This window comes from Gopherus flavomarginatus, chromosome 2 (genome assembly GCF_025201925.1).
Source record: "Gopherus flavomarginatus isolate rGopFla2 chromosome 2, rGopFla2.mat.asm, whole genome shotgun sequence".
Taxonomy (NCBI): domain Eukaryota; kingdom Metazoa; phylum Chordata; order Testudines; family Testudinidae; genus Gopherus; species Gopherus flavomarginatus.
This window is the reverse complement of record NC_066618.1, coordinates 15,628,577-15,656,095: the sequence shown is the minus strand read 5'-3', so window position 1 is coordinate 15,656,095 and position 27,519 is coordinate 15,628,577. Positions and strand designations below refer to the sequence as shown.

Below are 27,519 nucleotides of genomic sequence, written 5' to 3'. Positions count from 1 at the left end.
AAGTTGAGAAACCGTTTGGTGGTTAGTGTTGGTCTTTCAGGTAGAGAGCCATGTGTGGTGTGCGGGTTTTTTACTCGGGGGTTTGCAAGGCTGTAGTGTAACTGGCTTGATTTCCTTCCCTCTCTTCTCTATTAATGTGTTAATTTCTTGGGATTTTACGAGTCCTTGGGAAACGCTGCTCGCCTTTTCGTAACAGATTCTTCTGGGTTTGTGTCTTCTAGTTCTTTGAAAGGGACTGTTTTTATCTAGCTTGCCAGAGTTAAACGGTGCTGAAAGTCGGTTGAAGCATGTCTCTCCTCCTCCAGCCCCCCTTAATGAAATGTTGTGATCCCATAGGCTTTTGCTATTTTTATGAGCTGATTCCTTTGGGCTGATTTGTGACATAATAGAAAGTTGTAAGAGGGATGCGAAAGGACCCACCTTTCAGAGTTTGTGTGGTTTTTTTTGTTTTGAAATCTTCCTTCGTGATCCTTTTCAAACTTCAGCATAAATCTGCAGGGCTTGCATTTTTATAGGGACATTGTGTGGCATAATGGAACTTAATGTAAACATTGGACGTGCTAAGGGGTAAAACCAGAAGGCCCTGCTACTAAATGACACTCCCAAAGCGTGGGGATGCATTTCATTTGCTTCAACCTGAAGAGCTGGACTTTTGGGGTGAAACGGGCATGGTGGCAAGCGCATGTGATTGTAATAGTTGGTTTTGGGGGGTAGTTAAATGTTTCAGGGGTGCGTGCTGCTTGTTAGGGAATTATTCCCATTCTGCTCGATCTATTGAGCTGTTGTGAAAGCGAGGTGTTCCCTTTGTCAAGGGGGAAAGGGGCGGCTTTTTATCTGGAGCCATTTCTGGGTGGCGAGCCTTAGCTTTGCAGGGCTGCTTTGTTGTGTGGTTCCCTCCTTGTTTTGATGAGGGGTGGAGAGAGGAAGAGAGCTCTCCCTTAGGGGGATTGGTAAAACAATGATCTAGGTTACAGATCGCATACAGAAACACAGGCTTGTGTATCGATACATACATACACTGACGTTGCTGCTATAGCATTGGTTTGTTACAAAATACAAAGATTTGAAGTTACTTGACCCCCAAATGGGTGCATTTCCCTCTGTTTCCAAGGAGGCTCATTTTGTAAGGGAAAGGGGTGATTTCCCACTAGCACACGGCAATTTTCTTTTTTGTTTTTATCTCCTTCCACCCCTCACCCCCTAAACATAATGGATCCAAAGCTGATCTTTATTTAGTCACATCTGGTGCTCTGGTAGGGGAAGGCTGTGTGTAGTAACTTGTTACGTTGTATCCATTACCGAGCAGGGAAAGGGTGGTGTGGTGAGTATTTTGGTGTATGGGGAGGGGACGGACAGGGGTGGGGGGGTTGTGGATAAAGGATCACAAGAGAGACTGCTGGTTTTTAAAGTGGGGGATGGTGCTGCAGTTGTGCCCTTTGCTTGCTGCGTGCGTCTGGTGGGAATGCAGTTTCCTCTGCCTTTGAATATTTTTATTTTAAATCTGGAGAGACAGGGAAGAAGAGGAGATTTCCCTATGCGTTGGTTAAATGGTTTCCCATTGGAAACCGGGAGGCGATCCTGCCTCGTTTCTTCGAGGGCAGAAGGGATGAGATCGGGTTGGGTTTGTTGTGGAATGTGCTCCCAGGAACCGCGCGAGCTAAAATCTACCAGGCGCAAGGTTCTTGCTGCTGGTGATGGTTCTTTGTTCCGAGTGCCCATTAAATATACAGCGGCACTGCCTGGGATTTGTATTTTAAACAATGCTATCTCGTAATTATTTTAAAGTCATACTGAAGGTGGTGGTGTGTGGGGAGCAGGGACAGAGAAAAAAATAATTTATGGTGGAAATCAAGCCAGCTAGGACATGTACCTAAGTGATAGGGCACTTGTATACAGTTTTGTTTCCTTGTGTTAACAAGGGGGTATGAATGATTTTATTTACGTAGCCGTGCCGAGCAAGATCAGGTATTTTGGAAGGAGCCGGATAGCTGGAACAGTGGTATTCAGCTTGTTATAATCACAACAGCTCTGTTGGCTGGAAAATTCTGTTATGAACATAAGGGATTTTTTGGAGCCAGTTTATTTTCTTTGTGTGCTACTTGGGTCTTTTTAGCTCATGTGGCTGTCAAGTGAGATGGCCCCTTTTTGTTGTTTAAAATCTGCTCCTGTAATTTCATACAATGGCAAAAACATCGACTGGAGGAAAAACACAGTTGCCTAAAAAATCTGACCTTGTAAGCTTCCTGGGTGTATCATGTTGTTATAAAAAGGTACAACTACTAGGACATACCTCCACAGACTTTTTCTGAAAATTTAATTAAAGAAAATGTATATAATCATATTTATTTTGAAAGGTCTATGGATCATCAAATTAGAGCACCAGCAACATTGTAAATCTATTTTTATGTATTCTCTCTTCCACATTTCATCTAGTATTTGTGTTTTGTTGAGCAGTTATGACCCTCCTTGTCTGCCAGCTTTTCCTAAGGCAGCTGTGTCAGAAAAGAGAACAAAGTTGCAGCTTTTTGGTGGGGATTCACAGCCTGTATGTTGCTTGAGGTTGTGTGTGTGTGTGTGTGTGTGTGTGTGTGTGTGTGTGTGTGTGTGTATTTTGGGACTGTGGAAAAGTGGTGGGCTTTTTAAAAAAAAAAAAAAAAAAAAAAAAAAAAAGAAAAGCTCAACCTCCATTGTTGATGGATTTTCTGTGCTACCTTGGCTTGCTAACAAAACAAACACAGACTGCTATTCTTTTAAAAAGTATCTGTTGTGTGCTTAATTTTTGGAGTATTGAAGATTTGTTGATGAAAACATTATGTTCATTTTTAGCCTTTTGTTTGCAAATTTTCTACAGCCCAAATGTTCAGAAATAGTGTTCTAATCTATTAAATTTAGATAACACAGAAGATGGAAAATGGCTTATTTTGCAAAACATAGTACATACATATTTCTCTGACACATTGCAGGATTTAAACTCATTCCAGAATAAGAACCACCATATAGCAATTAATCTAGTCTGCTCTTTCAATGTCTTGTATTTATCCTCTTGTGCTTGAGAAAGAGAATAAGATTGGCTTCATTACCTTACTAACTAAACACAATGAAGCTTCTGGTCCAAGGTTAATGATGATTGCCATTAAAAACACACAACTTTTGAACTGAGTGGCTGGGATATTTAAAAAAATCAGATCTAGATAATTATACCCCCAAGATCAAGAGTTTTCTTCTCTGCAGGACTGTGACAATGCTTATGTTAAAGGTGTGTTTGTGTCTAATATATATTAGATTAGTGACATTATAACTCTCAGTGCCCTATGCAGTTTGTAGTTTAACAATGAAAATTTTAGAGCATCTCTGTTCATGCAGTCTCTTTGGAGTATCTTTTGTTTGTTAATAAAGGTTAATGAAGATCAGCTTCACTAGAACAGCGAGAGACAGTTTACACCAGCCCTGCCATCCAACTAAAAGCATTTTATATGCTGAAATTTATGCCAATTTTGTGTCTTTGAGTAACCTATCCAGGTAGTAACATTTTTCTTACTGTCTCATCAACTGAGAAGAAACAGCCAATTAAAGCAGAGCTCTTGCATTGCCAACAGCCTAGCTGTCACCACCCTCCTATCCACTCTGGTCTCCATTCTGGTGTGAATCAGCAAAGACATGCTTGTCAGTTGTTTGTGTTTTAAGTAATGCAATAGTCTTAGGTCACCCCTGCTGCTACTTAATAGAACGTACAGAAGAATGAAACAATCCTCATCTCATTTTTTGTTGTCGTCTCTACTTCTCCACTCCCCTACTGTTCAACGCAGATAAGTATACAGGCTTCTCCAGTTTTGTAAGGCAGGACTACACTTCTGAAAACTCAAATCCAACAGGATTTTTGAGGAATTAATGGGGTAATATTAGCCCCATTCCACATGTCTGGCTTCTTTAATCTGTGAGGCACCTCTGTCTATGAACATAAGTACTTTATTAAAAGAATCAAGAGGCATTTTCAAAATTTACTATTGCAGAATGAATTTTGTTCTGGGTAGGCCCACCAGTAAAAACGGTGCAGGTGCTTAATACCTGTTACGCAGATTCCTTAAAAGCAGTGATTTTTATTTTAAATATGCACTGACAATTTTTTTTAAGGCAGTAATTCTGGGCCTTTCATGTTTCAGGGTCTAGCTTCAGAAATGCATACTAAATTCTAGTTATTGAGGTGGTGGTCTGAAGGTGGCCATTCGTGGAATGGCACCTGTCTGCTTTGGTTAACTGGGAGTTTCCCATCATCTTCTGATCAGAGTAATATCTTGCAAATGTAGAACTCAGCACCTTTCAGCCAAATGCAGCTTGGTAACTGTCATATTAGCAACAAAGAGTCCTGTGGCACCTTATAGACTAACAGAAATATTGGAGCATAAGCTTTTGTGGGTGAATACCCACTTTGTCAGAGCATGTGACGTATTCACCCATGAAAGCTTATGCTCCCATGCTTGTGTTAGTCTATAAGGTGCCACAGGACTCTGTCACTTTCTACAGATCCAGATTAACATGGCTACCCCTCCGATACTTGTTTTATATTAAGCATAATAACCTGGTTTAAATGTTTTTAAAATGAGTAACAATTTTGGATGTCTTCATTTTTTGGGTGGCCAACTTGTAGAACCTTGGTGTGGGCTCATTTTCAGAAGGTGGGTGGTCAGCACTTTTTGAAGATCTACCCTCTTCAAAGTTTCTCAAGTTGAGCATCCAGAATAAATAGCACTGAAGATGTAGTCTTGTAATTCTGACATCTCGTACTTAAAACAAAACAAGAAAGTGATGAAAAGAGAAGCCACCTTGCTGGACTTCACATTACTCAAAATTCAAACTAAACAGCTCTTTAGAGAATGTTGTTTATCCTTACAGATGGGTTCTGTTTAACAACAGCCTCTTTGTCAATTTGTAAATAGTTATATAATTCTTAGAACTCAAGTGCCATGGAATTTGTTTGGGATGTGCTTCAAAGTCAGCATTTCTGTTTCTCGTTCAGTGGAATGAGCGATGTAAAAAAGTTTTTAGTTTCTTGGTTAGCTGCAGGAAGCAGTTTGGGCAGCATAGCGTAACTTCTTGGCGCTGCTACCGTACTTCTGGCTCAGTTGCAGTCTATAACAAAACCTTGTGAGAAGCTGGGAAAGAGGAACCCCAAAGTGTAATCTCTTTTTTTAGAGAGATGTCCTCTTCTTCTTTATCCCACCTAGCCTCTGATTTTAGAACTAGCAGGAGGGTGTGAGGTCTTGCTTGGCCAATAGAATTCTCTGGAATTGAATTGTGCAATGTAGTACTGGCCATTCTTTACTCTATCCCCACTTAAGGACTTCTTGCCTGTCCTTTCTTGAGATTTTCACAACAGTGAAACTAGATGTCTTTAAGTGAGAGATTTGTGGAACAGTATTGACCACTACAAGCTTCCTTCACCCCACACTTGAACATTAAAGCTTTGATGATGTCTTGAATCCTCTCTTCAGCTAGAAATAATTTGAAGCAGTTTAGCCATTTGTACCTTTTGAGATAGATTAAATAATATACACCACTTTTCTCCCTGAACGTTCTCGGTAAGATTTCTTGGAGCCGTTGAAGTCAAAGGGTCAGAAACTAAATTAAAGATGAAACGTTCTATGTTCATGCATTCTGCAAACCTAGCAAATTTTGTGCTTAGATTCTAATATAATGTTTAGTCTTTTGTACTAATTATGTGTCCTTTTCTCACAGTTCACTCTTTTTACTTGGCTATAGCAGTGCTACTTCTGTTGAAAACTAAAAACGTTGTGTAGCAATTGCCATTGTACTGTGTAAAATAAAATATAAACTTTGGCAAATATTTAGACCTTTTTAAAATTCATATTTTTTTTTTCATATGACTTCTGGTTACATTATAGCATTTGGCATTGGCCCACCATGGTGCATTCGTGTACTCCTTTGTTATGTTGATACATAGGAGCCTTAGTCAAGATCTGGGCCCTGTTTTGCTAGGTATTGTGCATGTAGCAAGATATCCTTGCCTCAGAGGACTCAGGCTAAGCAGATAAGACAGACAAAGGGTGGGAAGAAAAGTAGTAGTAGTAGTATCATCCATATTTTGCAGGTGGGGAACTAAGGCATGGAGAAATTAAGTGACTAGCCCAGGGTAAAGTCCGCCCCATCTAACATTTCTGTCCGTCCCACTATGACTAACATTTCTGTCTGGCCTCCTCTGCCTCCTTGCAATCTCTGAGGCCAGGCCAGGCCACTAAAAGTCCTGTGACGCAGCAGGGCGCTCAGTCAGGCTGCCTGCCCTGGTGTGGCCCCATGCTGCTCCCGGAAGCAGCCGGCTGCTGCTGGCACGTCTCTGCACACCCCTGATGTGGGGATGGGGAAGCGGGGGAAAGTGGCTCTGCATGCTGCCCACACCCCCAGCACCATTCTCACAGGTCCCATTGGCCGGAAACAACAAATGATGGTATGGCAAACTGCTATGCAAGGTTGGGGGCTTGTTTTGTGTTAAGTTTAGTGTCTGGAGATCCGTGCCTGGCTCTGTGCAGATACTGAGTAAAAGACAGTCCTTGCACCAAAGAGTTTACAGTTTAGTCAGAAGATGGGATTATAAAGAAAAGAGACAGAAATTTCTCTGGGGTCGGTACAAGAGAGATTGTGGAATGAACTGCCCAAGTTGCTAACATCCATCACAGCCCTCAATGCCTTCTTCCCCAAGTACAAGAGACACTTTTTACCTGCCTTCTCTAACATACACACACCTGTGGTTATAGGTTTATTAAAAAAAAACCACCCAAACAAACATTTCTCTTTTCTCTTTCTCTCTCTCTCTTCTCAGGAAGAGAAACTGCATGTGTTTCTCTTCCTGAGGAGAGGATGAGAGAACAAACAACTTGTGACAGATATGTAGTCATATTGCTTAGTGAAGGCACTCAGATACTGTGGTGATGAGCATGGGTTGAGAACATACACAGAATAAACTAAATAGAAATATTAAGATACTGAAATAAGACTGTTAAGCAGTCTGTAGTGTGCTCCGTCTAACAAATTTAGAGTCACTAGTCGTTGAAGCCCTGTTGAAATGATTGTCTGTACTTGTAGGCCCTATTACCATAGTATTTGGGCATCTGTCTTTCATGTATTTGTTCTCATGCCACTAGCAAGCCAGTGACAAATCGAACAATCTATAGAATTCCTGGTGCTGTGTACTAGCCACTAGGCTGTACTTTCTCCTAGACAACTGCAGCGGCTGCCATTAAAATAAAAGGTCAGTATTAGTCTAGTTATTGCACAGCGGTACCTTAGATGCTAGGTTTCTTTTCACATTTCCTATTTTAGCGTAGGGAATACTGTATCTGAGATAAACTTTTACCAACACTTACAAGACAGGTTATCTTTCAATTCTGATGTCTGTGTTGCTAATTTGGTGGTCTCCACCCTAATTTAGAGCTTGTCTTGTTTATCAAATAGTAAAGTTAAACAGTAGTAAAGTTTAAATAGTAAAGTTTACCCCATTTTCTGACAAGCCCATTTTTATATACAGATGTCAGAAATGTTTTCTAATTTGGCTTTTAGAAACACTATGGATCATATAATACATAGCGCAGACAGCTTTGCATTCCTAGAGGGGAAAGAATGCAAATGTGAATCTGAACACATCTTTACTTCAATCAATCCTCCCCTCCTCTCCTTTTTGTGGATTATAAAACTGTTTTATAAAATGAGAGCACTTCAGGTTTGGTATGCTAAGCCTTTTAGTGCTGTTTCTGTGGGCTCCTTCTCATTTCTGAGCACTGATAGCAAGTTCTTTTGTTTACTTGAGTCATCTGCACATGTACAGTTCTCCCCAGTAGCCCTGGCCGCCATTGATACCTCTTTGAAAGTAGGACATTTAAGCATTGCAAAGATGATGTCAAGGCCTTTATCTGAGAGAGAAAGCTAAATACTATATTATTAAAGTTGTAAGGAGACTGGTATGGGAAGAGGCTGCCAACTACAGTATTGTGTAGTCAGTCTTGAGGTGTTTGCTGTGACTATTTGCTTGAGACATCATAATATTAGACACTTTTATACAAAGCTTTATACCTGTGGAAAAGAATGAAGTTACAGTTGCCTTGAAACAAGGTTACTCAGCCAAATGTGAGCCTGGTGTAATTTCAGGGATGATTTTGTCCCATTGAGTTCAGTTGGAGGGAGGATTTAAAATGAAATGTAAACTGTATTTGTGGTGTTTTTTTTTTTTTGTTGTTGTTTAAGTCAGTTTGGTTTTCTTTCTTCCCCAGTGATATGACTGACTGAAAGACAGCAGACTTTCAAATCTCTCAAATTTAGCTTATTTTGAAAGTCTGCAGAGTAGTTAAGGGGTTAAGATTGCTAATTCTCCTGTATGTGCGATCTGAGAAATTCAGTTGTCCTTGGGCGTTTGGTAGTAGGAGTATTGGGTTACAGCTAAGCCTGTCATTGAGTAGCCCTTTGCTTCACTAAAGTTTGAACTTGGTCTCTCTTGCTCTCACATGCACATACTGTATGTCAGTAACTTGTTTTTATACAAAAAGGTTCTGTTCAAGCCACAGTGGTCTTATGCCTGATACAGCACATGTTCCCAAATGTGTCTTCCAGTCGTTTTTGCTCATTCACACATCTGTCTGGCAGTAATTGACAATTTGAGACTAAATAACAATTTTGGGCTGTTGGTAATAAACACCATTTCTATCTAGCTTGCTCTCTTTGTTTTCCTTTATAAAATTGTCTTAGAATATGCATTGTGGTCAAGGGAAACGCTTGAATTCCTTGCAAACACTGGTAGCACTTAATTAGTGCAACCAGGAAAGTGAGGGAGGAGACACTAGGTATCTTGAATGGTTATTCATTTTTATATTAAATCTCATGTTCTCTTACAGTGGTGTAATAAAGTTTGGGAATCTCTGTTTTACTTAACTTGATGCAGTTATCCAACATTAAAGTATAGGAACACGCATGCTGCATATATGGACACCTTGTAAAGCCAGGGAAATAAATGTGCTTATTATGCACCTTCGATTACCTCACCTGTTGGCTGCTCCTGATCCTCACTCACTCCTTGATACCTGGTTTAATGTTCCAAAACCCTGAGAAGCTTCAAACAGCCACCAGTTTTTAAAATCAATCTGCCAGAGAAATATTTTCCCTTTATCACTATTATTATTTTATTGCTTTGTAGTATGGTAGCACCTAAGCCCTGCAGGGTTAGAAATTGGAGCTATGTACCATTGGGGAGAAGAGACTGCCTGCTTTCCACTGCGGTCCTAAATTCACTTATTGCCCTGGAAATAGTTTCTAAAATCAAGCATGGAAAAGTGATCTCAGGTCATTTTTCTTAGCTCTGTATATTTGAACTTACGATATTTAAGGCATAAGGCTTTATAGTCAAAAATATATGAAAAATAGCCCTAATATTTAAAAAAAATAATTCCTAAAATATTTTTTTCTATAACATGAGGCATTACAGAATATAGAGAGAAGTAGCAGAAAGGTTTTGTTGGCTGTGGCTTGGGTTGACCATATAAATTAGTTATAGCTGTGCCCACTGTGAGTAAAGCATCCATCCCAAACCATTGTGTGTAAAGAATTTATACCACTACATGTATTCTCTCCCTCTATAAAATAGGACAAAAGTCAGATTGTGGCAGAGTTTATGGCTATGATGGGCGGTAGCATGGTGCGGTCGTTAAAATACTGAATTGTGGCTCAGGGAGCCTGAGTTTAATTCCCTGCCCTGCCATGAATAGGCTGTTGTGATGCTAGGCAAGTAATTTCACCTCTCTTTGCCTCTGTTTTCCTTTACTCTTTTCTCTGTCATTTCTGTTTAGGCTGTAAGTTCTTTGAGTCAGGGACTCTCATACTATGGGTGAGTATAGCACAGTGGCAGGCTGTGTGTTCGCTTTGGGGTTTCCAGCAGCTATTGTAATATAAATAATATACAACAATGAAGAAAACTCTTCTGGATCTAAACTTGTCAAATTTTATATTAAAAATTACATACTTTCCAATCCAATGTTCTGTAAAGACTTGAATAAAAAATCCCTTTTTCTTAATTGGTTCTTCTTAATTACTGTGTCTTATGGCCTGAAAAACTTTTTGTGCCAGCGGTGGGAATAATTTCATCCCAGAAACTTTTTAAAATATCATTTCATGGAATAAATTCCTTTTGGCTTAGTATGCAGTCCTTTACAAGCGTGAGCAGTTGTACAGCGTCACAGTGGCTGCTGTACAACTATGTATCTGGTATGTCAAAATGCTTGAAAACTAAGTACTCTCTATTGCTTTCTTGTAAGCACAGAACAGGCTCAGATGTGCGGAGCCTCACATTTTAGGTTGTCCTGTGAGTCAAACTGTAGTTTTGACCATTACATCATTATTAACCAGTGTAAATTGTAGCTTAATCTTTCTTTGAAAATGACGACTATTAGAGTGAAGATCTGGGTGTCTTTGCTGGAGTCCTGAATTTTCTTCAGAAGTAAAGGTGTATGGAGCAGAAATCCTTTGTGGAAGTCTGCGCAGATGACAAACGTGGAATCGCCTATGGCACAAATTTCATTGCGGGTTGCACTCACCTACTGGTCTCTTGGAAGCAAAGTGGTAATCTTGCCCTTCATAAGTCAAGTGCTTCTCGATGCAGGCAGTGAAGAGTAGCCTTTTACTGCTAAAAGGTGTCCTTAGTGTTGCTGGATGGCTATTCTAGTGGACTTAAGTTTTATAGAGTAAGGGAAGCTTGCCCATCCTGCCCTAAAAGTGGCTAGATGTTTGTCCAAAGCTTCTTACCAAGTGTAGGGTAACATGATGGTGTGTATAATTCTCTGCTGGCATAAACTGACCAAGGCAATGGATCTGCGTCAGTTTACATCAGCAGAAAACTTGGCCCAATATTGCTATTTTTAGTGGTGTGATACTGGTCTTGTCTGTTAACTTCTGGAACTGTTTAGCCTAAAGAAACCAGAAAAGTGTTCTATAGAAAATGTTATATAAATACAGAAATGTTCCTCCTTCACCTGGTGGGACAGGGTAAATGCTAAATAGTCTGGGTTAGTTTAAAAAAAAATACAAGAAAGAAACAACTTCCTATCCTGCAGAATCACCAATGCAGATTCCGTCAGACAAACACACACCAACAGGATTTCTATCAAGTGTTCTTAAAACTACAGTACCCACCTGGAGAAGTGAAGAAACAGATTGAAAGAGCAAGAAGGGTACACAGAAGTCACCTACTACAGGACAGGCCCAATACAGAAAGTAATAGAACACAACTAGCTGTCACCTACAGCCCCAAAATAAAACCTCTCCAGCCCATCATCAGAGATCAACAGCCTGTCTTGAAGGATGATCCCTCATTCTCTCAGACCTTGGGAGATAGGCCAGTCCTCGCTTACAGACAGCCCCCAACCTGAAGCAAATACTCACCAGCAACTACACACCACATGCCAAAAACACTAACCCAGGAAGCAATCCCTGCAATAACCCCTGTTGACAACTGTCTGCATATCTATTCAAGGGACACCATCATAGGACCTAACCACATCAGTCACACCATCACAGCTCGTTCACCTGCACATCTACCAATATGATATGTACCAGCAATGCCTCTCTGCCATGTACATCGGGTAAACTAGACAGTCTCTATGCAAAAGAATAAATGGACACAAATCAGACATCAAGAATTGTAACATTCAAAAACCAGTAGGAGAGCACTTCAGTCTCCCTGGATACTCAATAGCAGACTTAAAAGTGGGCATTCTTCAACAAAAAACTTCAAAAACAGATTTCAATGAGAAACTGCAGAACTGGAATTAATTTGTAAACTAGACATTATCAAATTAGGCCTGAACAAAGACTGGGAGTGGCTGGGTCATTACAAAAAATAATTTCCCCTCTGATACTCAAACCTTATCAACTGTTGGGAATAGGACATGTCTACCTTGATTGAATTGGCCTCATTAGCACTGACTCCCCTCCACTTGTTAAGGCAACTCCCATCTTTTCATGTGCTATAATATACATATCTGCCTACTGTATTTTTCACTCCATGCATCTAATAAAGTGGGTTTTAGCCCACGAAAGCTTATGCCCAAATAAATTTGTTAGTCTCTAAGGTGCCACAAGGACTCCTCATTGTTCATGCAGATTCTGTATTTGTAACATGAAATCTACTAAAGGAACCCCTTCAAAGACAACTATAAGCCCCAAAAGTGAGTTTGATCACCATTCCTGTTAGGTAAATATGGTAAGAGTGTGCAACTGCAGTGAAATGCTGATACGAGAATAAACCTGAGAAGGGTGACTGCACTATGCAGTGTATGCTGCAGAGATACCTGCTGTTCAGTTATTTCAGGTCGGTTACAAATACAATTGAAATAAGTAAAGTATAAAACTTTGAAGTGGAGTGTGACAACCTAAACTTCTCTAAAAATAGTTCCATATATGAAAGCTAGTTGAAAACTGAGCAAGATGAGTCATTTTACAGGCATTGTTGATAGAATTTCAGGGTTCCAGGAATGGAAGATGAATGTCTTTCAGTTATAGTAACAGCTGCTCTCTGTCCATTGGGATATAATGTTAGCCCATCCAATGCGTAATAATTAAACAAAAGGTATTTCGTAGCAGCCTGTGTGGAGGATTATACAGGAATTTTATCTTTCTCCATTTTGAATGCTCTTGCTCATTTAAAAAAAAAAATTAACCTCTCACCTGAATTTTGTGCATTTCCCCCCCCCCAGATATGTCTAGTGAGGTAAGTTAACAGTTAACTGGGAGTGTAAATAATTTTAAATAAAATCTCCTGGTTTATTGTTTTAAGTTTTACTAAATGCACTTGTCCTTAAAGAATGTGTCAATTCATTTTTCTCAGAACACTTGAATGGTTCAGCATCATTTGGATATCTTTATTGTGTGCTTAGTTTCCTGACAGAAGCTTTTAGACACTAGTGTGACTTTAGACATGTAGATTTCTTTGTATTTAATCTCAGTCTCCATCCTTGTCAAGTGATGATACAGGGCTTGACTCTGATTTCATTTACTCCGTCTGAACTTCAAAGTAACTTGAAGTCATCTGAGTTTCACTGGTATAACACCACTATACAGGCCTGTCTATGTGAGGGGTTTTTGTACTGGGGATAGCTACCCCAGTAGCTTTAATGGGGTTTTAGTGATTTGTTTTAATTATTAGCATGGAGTCTTACAACATTTACCGAGTCAAGAGCAGTAGAAACAGGAAGGCTGGCTTTAATCTCTCCTTCCTCCACCTGCTGGAAGTTTGCTTTAGTAGCCACTTGTCATTTAAGATAATGGGAGAGGATGTACCTTTATAGTGGAATGCAATGTGATGATCCCTCTCCTCTGTACTCAGTGGTCTTGTGCATCTTAGGGGTCTGCTGAGCTATCCAGTTGCACATGGAAATAATTTTTCTACCTGGGTGAGATGATAAAGTATGTAAGAACTTGAGCCCTGTCTATATTGCCTCTTACACCATGGCTACTGCCCCTGAAAAGTTTCATATTTTCCCAGTGTAGATGCAACAGGAAAGGCTACTTAATGAAAACAAGTTTCCCAATGCAGGATTAATCTCAAACTGGGTCAGCATGGAATCATAGAAATGTAGGGCTGGAAGGGACCTTAAGAGGTCATCTAATGCTGAAGCAAGATGAAGTAACACTAGACCATCCCTGATAGGTGCTTGTCTAACCTGTTCTTAAACACCTCCACTGACTGGGGTTCCACAACCTTTAGATAAGCTTTGGAACAATCTAAAACCTCTCCAGCACATCATCAAGGGTCTACAACCTACCCTGAAGGAAGATCCCTCACTCACAGATCTTGGGAGACAGGCCAGTCCTTGCTTACAGACAGCCCCCCAGCCTTAAGCAAATACTCACCAGCAACCACACAACAAAAACACTAAGCCAGGAACCTATCCTTGCAACAAAACCTGTTGCCAGTTCTGTCCACGTACCTTTTCAGGGGACACCATCATAGGATCTAATCGCATCAGCCGCACCATCAGAGGCTTGTTCACCTGCATATCTATCAATGTGTTGTATGCCATCGTGTCAGCAATGCCCATCTGCCATGTACATTGGCCAAACCAGACAGTCTCTACGCAAAAGAATAAATGGACACAAATCAGACATCAAGAATTATTCAAAAGCGAGTTGGAGAACACTTCAACCTCACTGGTCACTCAATTACAGACCAAAAAGTTGCAGTTCTTCAACAACAACAAAAAAAAATTCAAAAACAGACTCCAGAGAAAAAAGAACAGGCGTACTTGTGGCACCTTAGAGACTAACAAATTTATTTCAACATAAACTTTCGTGGGCTACAGCTCACTTCTTCGGATGCATAGAATGGAACACACAGACAGCCCCCCAACCTTAAGCAAATACTCGCCAGCAACCACGCATCAAAAACAGATACAGACTAACACAGCCGCTACTCTAAATACTCCAGTGAGAAACTGCAGAGCTGGAATTAATTTGCAAACTGGACACCATTAAATTAGTAGTCAATAAAGATTGGGAGTGGATGGGTCATTACACAAAGTAAAAACTATTTCCCCGTGCTAATTTTTCCCCCTACTGTTACTCTCACCTTCATGTCAACTGTTTGAAATGGCCCATCCTGATTATCACTACAAATTTTTTTTCCTCCTGCTGATAATAGCCCACCTTAATTGATTAGTCTCATTAGAGTTGGTATGGCAACACCCATTTTTTCATGTTGTGTGTGTATATATACCTTCCTACTGTATTTTCCACTGCATGCATCCGATGAAGTGGGTTTTAGCCTACGAAAGCTTATGCCCAAATAAATTTTAGTCTCTAAAGTGCCACTAGTACTCCGTGTTCTTTTTGCTATAGGAATAGTTAACAACAGATCTCTCCTAAAATTTAACTAAAATTTCCCTTGCTACAAACTAAGCTGATTACTTTTGTGTCCTATCCTTGATGGATGTGGAGAGGAATGGGTGCCGTCCTCTTTGTAACAGCCTGTTATATATTTGAAGACTCTCTCTCTCCTCGGCCTTCTTTTCTCTAGATTAAACATGCCCAGTTCTTTCAACCTTTCTCCATAGGTTGTATTTTCTAAACTACTTCTTAACAGTTTTGTTGCTCTGCTCTGGATAAGCATGATGTGCAGTCCTCGATTCAGTGCCTTCCCTCCCCTATTAGTTACTTACTGTGCTTTGAGCAGGGTCCGATGGCATGGTTAAAACTCCTGCGCCCTGTTTACATTAGTTTCCAGTGGTGATATATGGCTTTGAATTTTCCCTCCTTCATTTATGACTGATGGGAGTTAATGGGAAGTACACCTCTACCCCAATATAACGCGACCCGATATTAACACAAATTCAGATATAACGGGGTAAGATTTTTGGGCTCATGAGGACAGCGTTCTGTTGGGGTACAGGTGTAGTGGAGTCATCAGAGGTATACAATATTTTTCTACAGATGTGAATTCAAGTGCATTCTTTTATCAACTTTCTGATTCAAATATATATAGCTGATTTTTGAGAGGGCAAAGAGGGAGAAGGAAACCATTTATTTCAACCCCCAAATTCCTTCTAGCTGTAGAAACATTGTCAGAGTAATTGTAGCCTTTTCAAATCTTTCTGTGTAGATGTTAGTCTAAGAGAAGCCATTCTATATTGATGAGTGTCACTATTTTTACCAGTGAGATATCTTATAAGGTATCATTTGAATGATATAAAAGTGGCTAATGCTTAAAATTCTAGCTGTTCATGAATGCTTCTTCATGGATATGAAATCAGGATATATTTGTGGGTTATAATTCACTACCTTTTATTGGTTTGGTCATTGTGGGATATAGATCGTAGGTCAGTTAACGTTATCATCTTAATTAAAACTGGATTGAATTGTTCAGAGTGATTTGGAGACTGTGGGTTTTGTTTTTTCCTTGTGTGTTTTTTTTTGTTTGTTTGGTAGAATGCTGCAATGGGCTTGGTGAGGATTGTGCTAGAAAATTAGCACAGGGTACAAAAGCTCATATTGCCAAGTAAGTACAGTGTTTTCTCCAGCTAATTGTGGCCTTGAAGCATATCCTATAAAGGTCATCTTTGTTAGTGAACTACAGACTTCTCCTGAGAGACAGAAATCCATGTCTTTATCAAGGATGAAATCTAGGCTCCCTGGTTACACAATTGAGCTTTGCTATAATTCGGACATCATTAAGCTCTCTAATAAAGCAGTAGAACATTTTAATCAATGTTCTTGTGCTTCTCTGTCTTAAATGTATTTTTGTGTGCGCATTTCTTATATATTTGTGTCTTTAACCAGCTGACATCTTCTAGTAAGGGGGATGGATCTTTGTCACCTATTGTGTGGGTTAGGTTGGTCTGGGTATAATCTTGACAGCAGTGCGCAGAACTGTGTTTTGGCAGAGTTTGCCATGTGGATTTGGAGGCTCTGTAAGTTCTCACTTTATTCAAGTTCTCACTTTTATTCATTTTTTTAAAAAAGGGTGCATCAAGCAGTGATCAGCTTGTTTGCTCTGGTAGCCTAGATGTGACTATATCAAGTGGTGTTGGAGCTTATTGCTGCAGTAATGTTAGTTGTCTCTTTAGAACAGTGCTCTCCAACCTTTTTATGCCCAAGATCACTTTTTTTTTAATCTAAGGGCAACCCAGGATCTGCCCTGCCCCTTCCTCAAAGCTCTGTCCTGCTCACTCTACACCCCCCGCTTCACCTGGTTGGGGTTTGGGAGGGAGTGCGGGCTCTGGTCTGGGGCTGAGAGGCTTGCAGTGTGGGAGGGGGCTCTGGGCTGAGCCTGGGGCAGGGGATTGGGGTGTAGAAGGGGGTGACAGGTGCAGCAGGTGGCATTGGGCTGGGACAAGGGATTGGAGTGTGTGTGGGGGGGGTGCAGGCACTGGGAGGGAGTTTGGGTGTAGGAGGGGCTCCAGGCTGGGCCAGAGTGTTGGGGTGCAGGAGGGGGTCTAGGGTGCTGGCTCTGGGAGAGGGTTCAGGGTTGGGGTATGGCCTCTCGCTGGGCAGCACTTACCTCCGGTGGCCCCCAGTCGGCAGCGGATGCAGTGAAGCTAAGGCAGGCTGATTGCCTACCCTGGCCCTCCACTGCTCCTGGAAGGGGCCAATGTTCCCTTGTGGACCCTGGGGGGAGGTGGGTGGTACATGGGTCCACGTGCTGCCCCTCTCTGCAAGCACTGCCCCCACAGCTCCTGTTAGCCAGGAGAGCTGCATGCAGTGCTTGCAGAGAGGGGCAGCATGCAGAGGGAGACCCCTGCCCCCCGGGGCCATGCCGGCCGCTTCTGGGAGTGGCGTGGGATCGGGATAGGCAGGGAATCTGCTTTAACGGCAGCCACACTGCGCCACTGGAGATGGCCATCAACCAGTTGGTGACCACTGCTTTAGAGAAATAGTATCTATTTTATGTCCTGCTGTGCCTCCCCGCACCCCAAATTCTTAGCACTTCAGAATCTATTCTAACGTATTTATCCTTGAAACACCTCTGTGAGGTTGGGAAGTTCTGCTGTTCTCATTTTACAGATATGGAAGTGCGGCACGGAGAGATTGAGGCTATGTCTTCACTAGAAATGCTGCAGCTTGGCTGCTGTAGCACTTCAGTGACTCATTACAACGATGGGAGGGATTCTCCTATCATAGTTAATTCACCTCCCCATTAGTTAGCTAGATCAACATAGCACTGTCTGCACCAGGGGTTAGATTGGCTTAACTACGTCACTCAGGGTTGTGGATTTTTCACACCCCGGAGTGCCATGCTTGGTATACCTAACTTTTTAGTGTAGCTCTGGTCTGAATGACTTGTTCAGGGCCATATAGGAAGTCTATTAGAGCAGGGTCTTGAATTCAAGTCTCCAGAAAACCAGTCTAGTGTCTGAATCATGGATTATCCTTCCTCTGAACTGCATTGTGGTGTGTGTGAGAGAATCTGAATTTGACTTGGGGAGTCCTGTAGGAAATGTCTATGTATCAGTCATCACCATAATGCTTCCCTGAGTCCGTTGTGCGATTTAAGAGAGGAACTGATAAAAGAGAAGCATAAAGCGTTGGCGATCTAGGAAAAACAGACTACAGTCATTGGCTTCAACATATTTATCTTCAAATATAACATTACCATAGTACCTTTAAGTCAAAGTGGAACCCAGATGAGTCCTTGGGAAATGCAGCTTCCTTTGGACAGCAGAGTAGGGTTAACTGCAGTATCAGCTTCACCTGCAAATGCAAGTCTTGTGAAAAGTACACCACAAGTTTGAGGAGCACTGGTCTATGCCATGTAAATGTCTTCTGCCTACATGGAAACTTCTGTCAGTGTCTTAAACCTTGCAACTGTTAAAACAAAGTAAACCCTTTGACAGTGATGTTGTGGCTGAAAACTAGAGGATACAGTCCATTGTGCTTTGGGATTTTAGGGCTTGTCATCCGTGGCAGTGCTTTAGCTTTAATCAACCTCTAACTGTGGGAAGTTAGAAGGAAAATTTTCCTGTGGGAGGGCTATCACCTTTCTGTTTACTTCATGGTTTCTTGCACCTTCCTGTGGAACGTCTGGTACTTCCCAGTGTTAGAGGCATGATATTGGACTAGATAGACTACGGGTCTGATCCAGTCTAGCAATTCTTATGTTAAATACAACGAGTCATCGTCTTGTTCCCTCCCTGTCCCCACTCCTACAAAAGGTGTGTGATTTTATTTGTAGTAGGACCATATTGCCAGTTCAGGCCTTAAATCATGAGTTGGGGGAAAAATCATGAGATTGGTTTAGAAATTGTGAATGTATAAAAAGAACTTTGGGGTTCTTTGTCTTTGCTTTCTGGTTCCCGAGTCTTCAAGGAGCACTCGGGTCCACACCAGGCATTGCAAAATTTACAATAAAATGGTGGGAGATGGTAACACTGGGGGCAAACAGATAAACATGTTGGATTAGAGTTGTGAACCTGCTACTCTTCATAGTGCATGAAAGTCTGTTGCAGTTCTCCTTCAAATAAAATTTGGTTTTTATTTTGCTTCAACACACATTGCCAAAGCAGCCTGTTTCACCTGGTTGTACTCTAACCCCACAGCTTAACCTGCTACTTGTGGAGTGAAAACACAGCAGGGTAAGATTTCCAGTCCTGCTTCATTAATTTCCACAAAAGTAAGAAAATGTGGACAAATGCCCTTCAGTATTATGTGGATGGTCAGATCTACCATGGAAAGGCAATCCATGTGTTTAGTAGCTCCAGCCTTACAAGCCTTTGTTTTACAGACTGGTTTTTGCGCTTGTGCTTGTGTTAGAGGAGTTACTGGGTTTAGTTGCCTTTTGGTGTTAAAGAGCTGCCAGGAAGTCCAGAAAGCTGCTGGATTTCTCTCATGCATCAGGAAGTAGGACTGTATCACTCCTGTCTTGTTCACTGACTTGCTGTCCATCTCTGAGGACATCCTGGGTTTTTTTTTTGTGTGTCCTCAGTGATATTTGTGAGGGGTTTTCACTCTGACAGGAAACCAAGTCAGTTGTGTCTAGGTATATTTTTGAGAACCAGTTTCCTCTACCATCTGGTCTCCAGCTTGCCCTCTGGTGACTATTTTTCTGCTGCTCTGAAGACAGTATCTGAGAGGTAACTGCAGATGCTCTTCAGTAACTGTTTTCTTACTTGTCACAATTACAAAAGCTGGGCCTGGAGAAAGGGCATAGGGAGGGTGTAGACTTAATTGCCAGCTGGTTTGGGGCTTTTTTGTGGCAGCTGCTTTGGGGAAACAGGCCCCTTTGAAGAGGAAAGGTGGGAATGGTTCCATGTTTCATGGGTTACATCTTGAGCATATAGGAAAGGGTGGCCTGCAGTTCAGAGGAGGACAGGGCTGTAGCTAGCACTCCTACAATGAGCTGCAATTCAAAGGGATCTTGATAAATTGGAGAACTGGGCTGCAGACAACAAAATGAAATTCAGCAAAGACTGGGGTGACCAGATGTCCTGATTTTATAGGGAAAGTCCCAATGTTTGGGTCTTTTTCTAATATAGGCTCCTATTATTCCCCACCCCCATTCCGGGTTTTTCACACTTACTGTCTGATCACCAAAAAAAGCAGCAAAAATCCTGTGGCACCTTATAGACTAACAGATGTTTTGGAGCATGAGCTTTTGTGGGTGAATACGTGTCTGGTCACCCTAACAAAGACAAATGTAAGGTGCTACACTTATGAAACCCAAATGCACAAGCACAGAATGGGGGATAACTGGCTTGGCAGGAGCACTGCTGAGAAGGATCTGGAAGTTGTGGTGGAACACAGCTTCAGCATGAGTCTGCAATGCTGTTGCCAAAAAAAAAATAAAAATAAAAATGTAGTTTTGGGTTGCATTACCAGAGGCATAATATGCAAGTGAGGGAAGGTGATAGTTCCACTCTACTTGATTCTAGTTAGGTCTCAGCTGGAATGCTGTGTCCAGTTTTGGTCACTGCTGTATAGAAAGATTGTAGAGAAACTGGAAAGGATCCAGAGATGAATGACAAGATGATCAAAGGGATGGAATGCAAGCCATATGAGCAACGGCTGAAGGAACTGGGTATGTTTAGTTTGGAAAAGAGATTAAGGGGCGACATGATAGAGGTCTTCAAATACTCGAAAGGCTGCCAAAAAAGATAGAGAGAAATTGTTCTCTCCTGCCACAGAGGGCAGGACAAGGGGCAATGAGTTCAAACTACAACATAGCAGATTTAGATTAAATCTTAGGAAGTTTTTTCTAAGAACAATTGAACAACGGAACAGACTGCCTAGGGATGTCATGGAAGCTCCTTCACTGTAGGTTTTCAAAGAGAGGCTGGATAATCATTTGTCTTGGATGGTATAGACACAACAAATCCTATATCTTGGCAAGGGGTTAGACTAGATTACCTTTGTGGTTCCTTCTAAACCTGTAGCTCTGATTTTGAGTGGCCTTGGGAAAGCTCTGGGTGATGGCTATATAGAATCCCCATAGGTTTGCTTGGTCATATTTTGGGTCACCTACCCGCCAAGTTGTGGCTGCCACTGAATTGCAACCTTCACTTTACTCCCAGCGTCTACCTTAGGGCAGGGGAGGTCCACTTTAGTGTCTGTTAGCCTAAAGTAACCCCCTTTTCTTCTCTGAGTGATTGCTCATGCGTGTGTTCCTCAATAGGTGTGCGTGCTCGCCACGTGCACTGGTGCCAGAAGTTTTTTGCCTAATGGTACCCATAGGGGAGCACCTTAGTGACCCCTGGAGTGGTGCCTCCACGGCATGGTATATGAGGCACTGTGTGCTCCCCACACCCTCAGTTCCTTCTTGCTGTCAGTGAAGGTCTTCGGAACTGCTCTGCTCCAGCTTTGCTGTAGCTCGTCCTCAGAACTGCTTGTTTGTTCAGTGTATGGTACCTGTAGTTTAGTTTAGTTTCAGCTAGAGCGCCCGGTCCAGGGAATGCCCTGTGCCTCAGGGTTTTAAGTCATGTGACTCTTGTAGGCGATCTATGCCAGTGAGTGATCCGCACGTGGGCTGCCTATGCTGTTTGGTGGAAACCCATCTCAGCGATCGCTGCAAGATTTGCAAGTCATTTAAGCCTTGGACCGAGAAAGAGAAAGAGACATTAGGCTCCAGGATATTCTGATGGAGTCAGTGCTGACCCTGGCTCCAGTGCGCTGCTTCAAGTCGGCACCAGGCACCTTGGTGTCGGTGCGCAGTGACCCTTTGGTGCCATCAACTAGTTGGCACCACTCCCCGTCCATGAGGCATGCCAGGAAGGCTAGGAGGTGGCCTTCTTCACCATGACACTGGAGTAAACCAGGGACAGAGGCTAGACCCATGTTGGGCAGTCCTTGATCTGCACCGGCCCCTAGGCCTTTAACTCAAGTCAAGCAGAGTAGCCTGGCCCATTCGGAGCAAGCCTCCTTGGATGTCCGGAGGTCCTGCAAGTCGCCCGGGATATTATGTCCATGCCAGTACCAGGAGCACTACCGATGTCGGCCCCGCACTCCGGAGGCAAGCCGTAGCTGGGCTTTCCACAGTCACCCCTGGCTCGGTACCGGTCTTGGTCCAGGGAACGTTTCCAAAGCCGTTTGCTGCCCAGTGACCATTCAGGCCAAAGTCCACGTGGGTTGCACTCGAAGCCCACCGGGCTGTCTGATCGGGTTCCATCTGACCGAGACTCTCGGCACCGCTCCACCTCGAAGAGCGAACGCCGATGGGACCGAGGCAGACGATGCCAAAGGTCCTCGTTTTGGAGGGGCTATCGCAGCCAGTCTCTGCCATGGCACTGCCTCCACCACCCCAGGCATTGATTGCTGGCATCTCGCTGTCGCGGGTCCGCCCACCGGAGCCGATTGCGGAGCAGCTGTTACTGATGGTACCGGTCCTCCACATCAGGATTGCGGTCCCATGGTCGGCATTGCCGCCGCTCTTCCCGGTCCAGGGACAGTGGCAGGTCATATGTCAGCCTGGCTTCCCTTCGTAGTCGTCCGTCGATGGTCCAGGCCAAACAGACCATCGGCCTCCCTCTTCAGACCTCTGAGGAAGAAGTCAGTGGGACGTACATCCTTGGCACCGTGCCTGGAGACTGACCGGGTGGTGAACCCTCTGGTTCCAGTGTACGCACAAAGTACCGCGCCGTCCTCCTTACCGTCTCTGAGTGAGGGGATTACGGCCCCTCCTCCCTCCATCCTGCAAGAAGACTTTAGGGCCCACCAAGAACCTTTAAAAAGAGTTCAAGCCTCCATCTCCTCTACTTGGAGATGGAGGAGTCCTCAGACTCCCTGTTTAATGTACTGTCCTCGGTACCGGGCAGGGTGGGCTTGCCTCTCCATGGAGGAGTGGCGAAAATTTCAAATGTCCTGTAGTAACCCCAGCCTCATTGGCCTCCATCTCTAAGAGAATGGGATGCAAGTATTTTGTACCCATCAGGGGGCGTGAATACTTGTACACCCACCCTCCTCCGAACTCCCTGGTGGTCGAGTCGGTCAACCACAGGGAACGGCAGGGCCAACCAGCCCCTATCCCGAAAAATAAAGATTCAAGGAGGCTGGACTCATTTGGAAGAAGAATTTATTCATCCTCGAGCTTCCAGTTATGGGTGGCTAACCACCAGACTCTCCTGGGCCGGTATGAGTTCAATCTGTGGGACTCCCTGCCTAAGTTGGAGGACTCCCTCCAGGAGCATGACAGGAAGGAGTTCAAAGCACTGGAGGAGGAGGGTGCATCGGCTGCCAGGGCAACACTGCAGGTAGCCTCAGATGCAGTGGACACAGCCACGTGGTCTATGGCCTCCGTGGTGTCCATGAGAAGGGCATCATGGCTCCTGCTTTCTGGGCTGTCCAGCAAGGCGCAGACCTCCCTGCAGGACCTCCTGTTTGATGGCAGAGCTCTGTTTGTGGAACAAATGGTGGATACAAAGCTGCATGGCCTGAAAGATTCCTGTATGACTCTCCGGACTCTGGGTCTCTATGCTCCAGCTCCGGCTAAACCTAAGTTCAAGCTGCAGCAGATTCCCACTCAGACCACCCATTGAAAGTACAGGACCACTTATTAGATGTCACAGGGCTATAAGAGGCGTCCATAGAGGCAATCTCAGTCTTCCCCCGCAGCCTGGGTCCTCCAAGGGCGAGCAAGCAGGGAAAAGGTGATTTTGATGGGACACCCGAGGGCACCTTGCCAGTTTTCATCAAGGATCCATCCTCAGTAAAGCTTCCGTTTTCGAATTGGTTGTGTGCTTTCCTCCCAAAGTGGTTGCTGCTGACCTCGGACCGATGGGTCCTCAAGGCCGTCTCCTGGGGCTACACTCTCCAGTTTAGTTCCTCCCTTCCCATCCACCCCCCTCACCCCCATTCTTCCTGGGGGACTCCTCACACAAGGCTCTGCTCGAGGAGGAGGTGGAGCGGCTCCTGGGCCTAGGAGCGGTACCAGTGGAGTTCAAAGGCAAGGGGTACTACTTTCCACTATTTCCTTATTCTAAACACCAAAGAGGGGCCCAGACCCATCTTGGACTTGCGAGGCCTGAACCAGTACATGGTGAAGCTCAAGTTTTGCATGGTCTCGTTGGCCTCCATCATCCCCTCCCTGGATCCCGGGGACTGGTACGCCGCCCTTGATCTGCAGGACGTGTACTTCCATATTCATATATTGGAGGGGCACAGACTTTTCCTCTGTTTCATGGTGGGGCAGAACACTACGGTCCTCCTGTTGGCCTGTCCACTGTCCCCAGGATATTCACTAAATGTATGTCGGTGGTAGTGGCCTACTACCAGGCACTGGGGAGTCCAGATCTTCCTCTATCTGGATGACTGGTTGGTCAAGGGCAGCTCCTGGTCACAGGTGTGGGATCAGATGGTGCTCCTTCTGTCCACTTGCCCCACTTTGGGCCTGTTGGTACACAACACCAAGTCCACGTTAGTCTTGGTTCAACGCATAGAGTTTATCGGGGCAATTCTGGACGCCTTGTCGACCAGAGCCTCCCTCCCACCGGACAGGTTTGAGACCCTGAAGGGGCTTATCGATGCGGTCACAAGGTTTCTGGTAACAACAGCCAGAGGATGCCTTCAGCTCTTGGGTCACATGATTTGCACGTATGTGGTCCATCACGCCAGACTCAGGATGAGGCCCTTCCAGTTCTGGTTAGCTTCGGAGTTCTCCCAGTCCAGGGACAGGATAGATAAAGTCCTCATGGTGCCCCAAGCAGAGATCACCTCCCTATGGTGGTGGTCCTCCCCAAGAAACATGCTCCAAGGATCCTATTCAAGGGCAGGACCTCATGGCTGGAGCTGGTGTCTGACATGTCGGACCTGCGATGGGAGGCCCATGCAGGGAACATTCAGACCCAATGTCTGTGGTCGGCTCAAGATCTGACTCGCCCCGTAAATGTAAAGGGCGGTATGGCTGGCATGCATGGCCTTCCGCTCGCACCTGGAGGGCCGGGTTGTCAGGGTCCTCATGGGCAACACGGCCTTGATGTTCTACTTCAAAAGGAAAGGTGAGGCCTGATCCTCTGCTGCGAAGCCTTCAGGCTGTGGGACTTTTGTGTAGCCCATGACATCTGCCTACAGGGCTTCCATCTGCCAGGCGCCCGGAATGTGCAGGTGGATCGCTTGAGCAGGGACTTCTCTTCTCCCCACGAGTTGTCTCTCCACCCAGAGGTGGAGCACAGACTTTTCCAAGTGTGGGGAACTCCCCAGGTGGACCTGTTTGCAACTCGTCAGAACCATCCCTGTCCCGGTTCCGCTCTGGGGGTGCTGGTACAGGGTGCTATCTCCGATGCCATCCTCTTGTCCTAGTCAAGCCAGTTTCTCTATGCCTTTCTCCATTCCCACTAATCGGCAAGGTCCTGGAAAAGATAAAAATGGACAAGGTCCGGGTCCTTCTGATTGCCCTGGCATGGCCCAGGTAGCATTGGTATGGGACCCTCATGGGCCTGGCGGTCGCCCCGCTGTGGCCATTGCTGTCCCGCTTGGACTTGCTCTCCCAGGACCAGGGTCGGCTCCTCCACTCCAACCTAGCGGCATTCCACCTCACAGCGTGGATGCTCAATGGTTGGATAGGGAGGAAAGGACATGCTTGGAAGGGGTTCTGTGTGTCCTAGAAAGCAGGCAGCCCTCCTTGTGCTGAGCCTACTTGGCAAAATGGTCTCGATTTTCCAGATGGGCGGATGAGTGGGGTGTTTCCCTGGTGGCCCCCCCAATCCAGCTTATTCTGGACTACTTCCTTCACCTTAGAGCCTGGGGCCTGGCGCCCTCATCGGCCAGGGTGCACCTGGCGGCCATATCAGCCTTCCATCCGCCGGTGCTATGACTGGCTGATACCTTAAGGAGTTGGATCATCCCTTCCCATATGGTAGGCCCCCAGTTCCGCAGTGAGACGTAAAGCTGGTGTTGGCCTGTCTCACAGGGCTCCTCTTTGAGCTGCTAGCCATGTGCTCCTGGTCACACCTCTCATGGAAAGTGGCCTTCCTGGTTGCGATCATGTCAGCTAGGTGGGTCTCGGAACTCAGAGCCCTGACCTCCAAGCCCCCGTACACGGTGTTTCATAAAGATAAGGTCCAGCTCCACCCACTCCTTTTCTGTAACGTGCTGCTCGTGTCTATTCCATATCTCGCCCTTCTTCCCCTCTGTCGGAGTTGTCTGGCAAGACGGAACTGAGGGTGAGGGGAGTGCGCAGTGCCCCTTATACGGCGCCATGGAGGAGCCACTCCAGGTGTCGCTAGGGCGCTCCCCTATGGATAATGCTAGGGGAAAAACTTGCAGCATCGGTGCACTTGGTGAACACACACACCTATTGTGGAATAGACATGAGCAGCACATCTCGAACTCCAGTTACGGAAAAGGTAACTGTCTTTTCCTTCTGGAGTCCCACTGGTCTTGCACTTTCTTTAAGGATGGATTTTTTTTTTGTTTTTTTTGGTAGCTTCAGATTAATTGTCATTAGTACAGAGCCCTTAAAACCATGGCTGATAAAGACTTCTATTTATATTTCTAAAAAAGTATAGATGGTTGTTTGGGGGCAGACCAAGTATAGAGCTTATAATTCTTTACGCACATTCCTTCTACTTGTGTTCAAAGGGCTGTAGAGAGAAAATTTGATCAAAACCATTCCTTTCTTTCTTCCTCCACCTCCTAGGGTGAGTTCTCAGCAAGGCTGCCGGAGAGGTAACTGCAGTTCCTTCCATCTGCCTCCTGTGTCCCATTAGGAGGTCGCTTTTCGCATTTTAGCCACGTCTGGGCAAGCTCATGGACAGAGGGGTGTTAGCTGTGACCTACAGATGTTGCATGAGAAGTCACAAATGCAGATGTACTGATGTAGTCCTGTTCCCCCACTACAGACACTCTTGAGTTATATCCTCTTAAATTCATAAGGCATTACCAAAAAAGAGTGAGATTCAACTGACTAGTAGTGTTGAAGTAGAATGATACTGAGATCTTTTCTAGCAGATCGTGATCTTAAAAATACTTTCCAAAACTTCATATGGTTAAAGTGTCAGGTCCAATTAGGCCCAAAACACAGGGTTTTTTTGTTAAAACAGATTCTTTTTTACAAAGCTGAATATTAAAAAAGTAAAAGCTTTAAAGAAATGCCATTCCCCTGTAGTGTTTGCAGCCTACACATTGTAGTGCTCTGCCTACTAGCACATGGGAACCTGAAAGTGAAAGTGATCAGTCTATTTTAATTGTCCAAGTTGAGCAAAGGGGGAAAATTAACTGTAGTCCTACAGTATTAATGACACATAAGGACTTCTTTAAAAAAGTGTGATTATTAAGCTAACACTTTCCCTCTTAGGGGTCTTAAGGGCCCAGCTGCTGAAAAGAGGCTTAATATTAATATGTTGTGAGGGGAATAATAGAGATGGTCTGTCACTCCCTCTTCTCTCCATCACCTTCCCTTTCTGGTCTCAGCTCCAAGTCTTAAACCAAATCTGCATTTAAAATGCTGCATCAGGCCAGCTGCACCATTCAGTAAAGACAGTACTACGCTGATGCGAGAGCTTCTACTGTCGGCATAGTTAATCCACCTCCCCTAGAGTCAGTAGCTGTCTACAC

General features: G+C 44.1%; 1 protein-coding gene across 1 annotated transcript in view; it reads left to right on the top strand.

Annotated features, from left to right (window-relative positions):
- ACVR2B (activin A receptor type 2B) overlaps positions 1–27,519 on the top strand; it is a 160,580-nt gene that overhangs the window by 664 nt on the left and 132,397 nt on the right. The gene's annotated exons all lie outside the window — the stretch shown is intronic.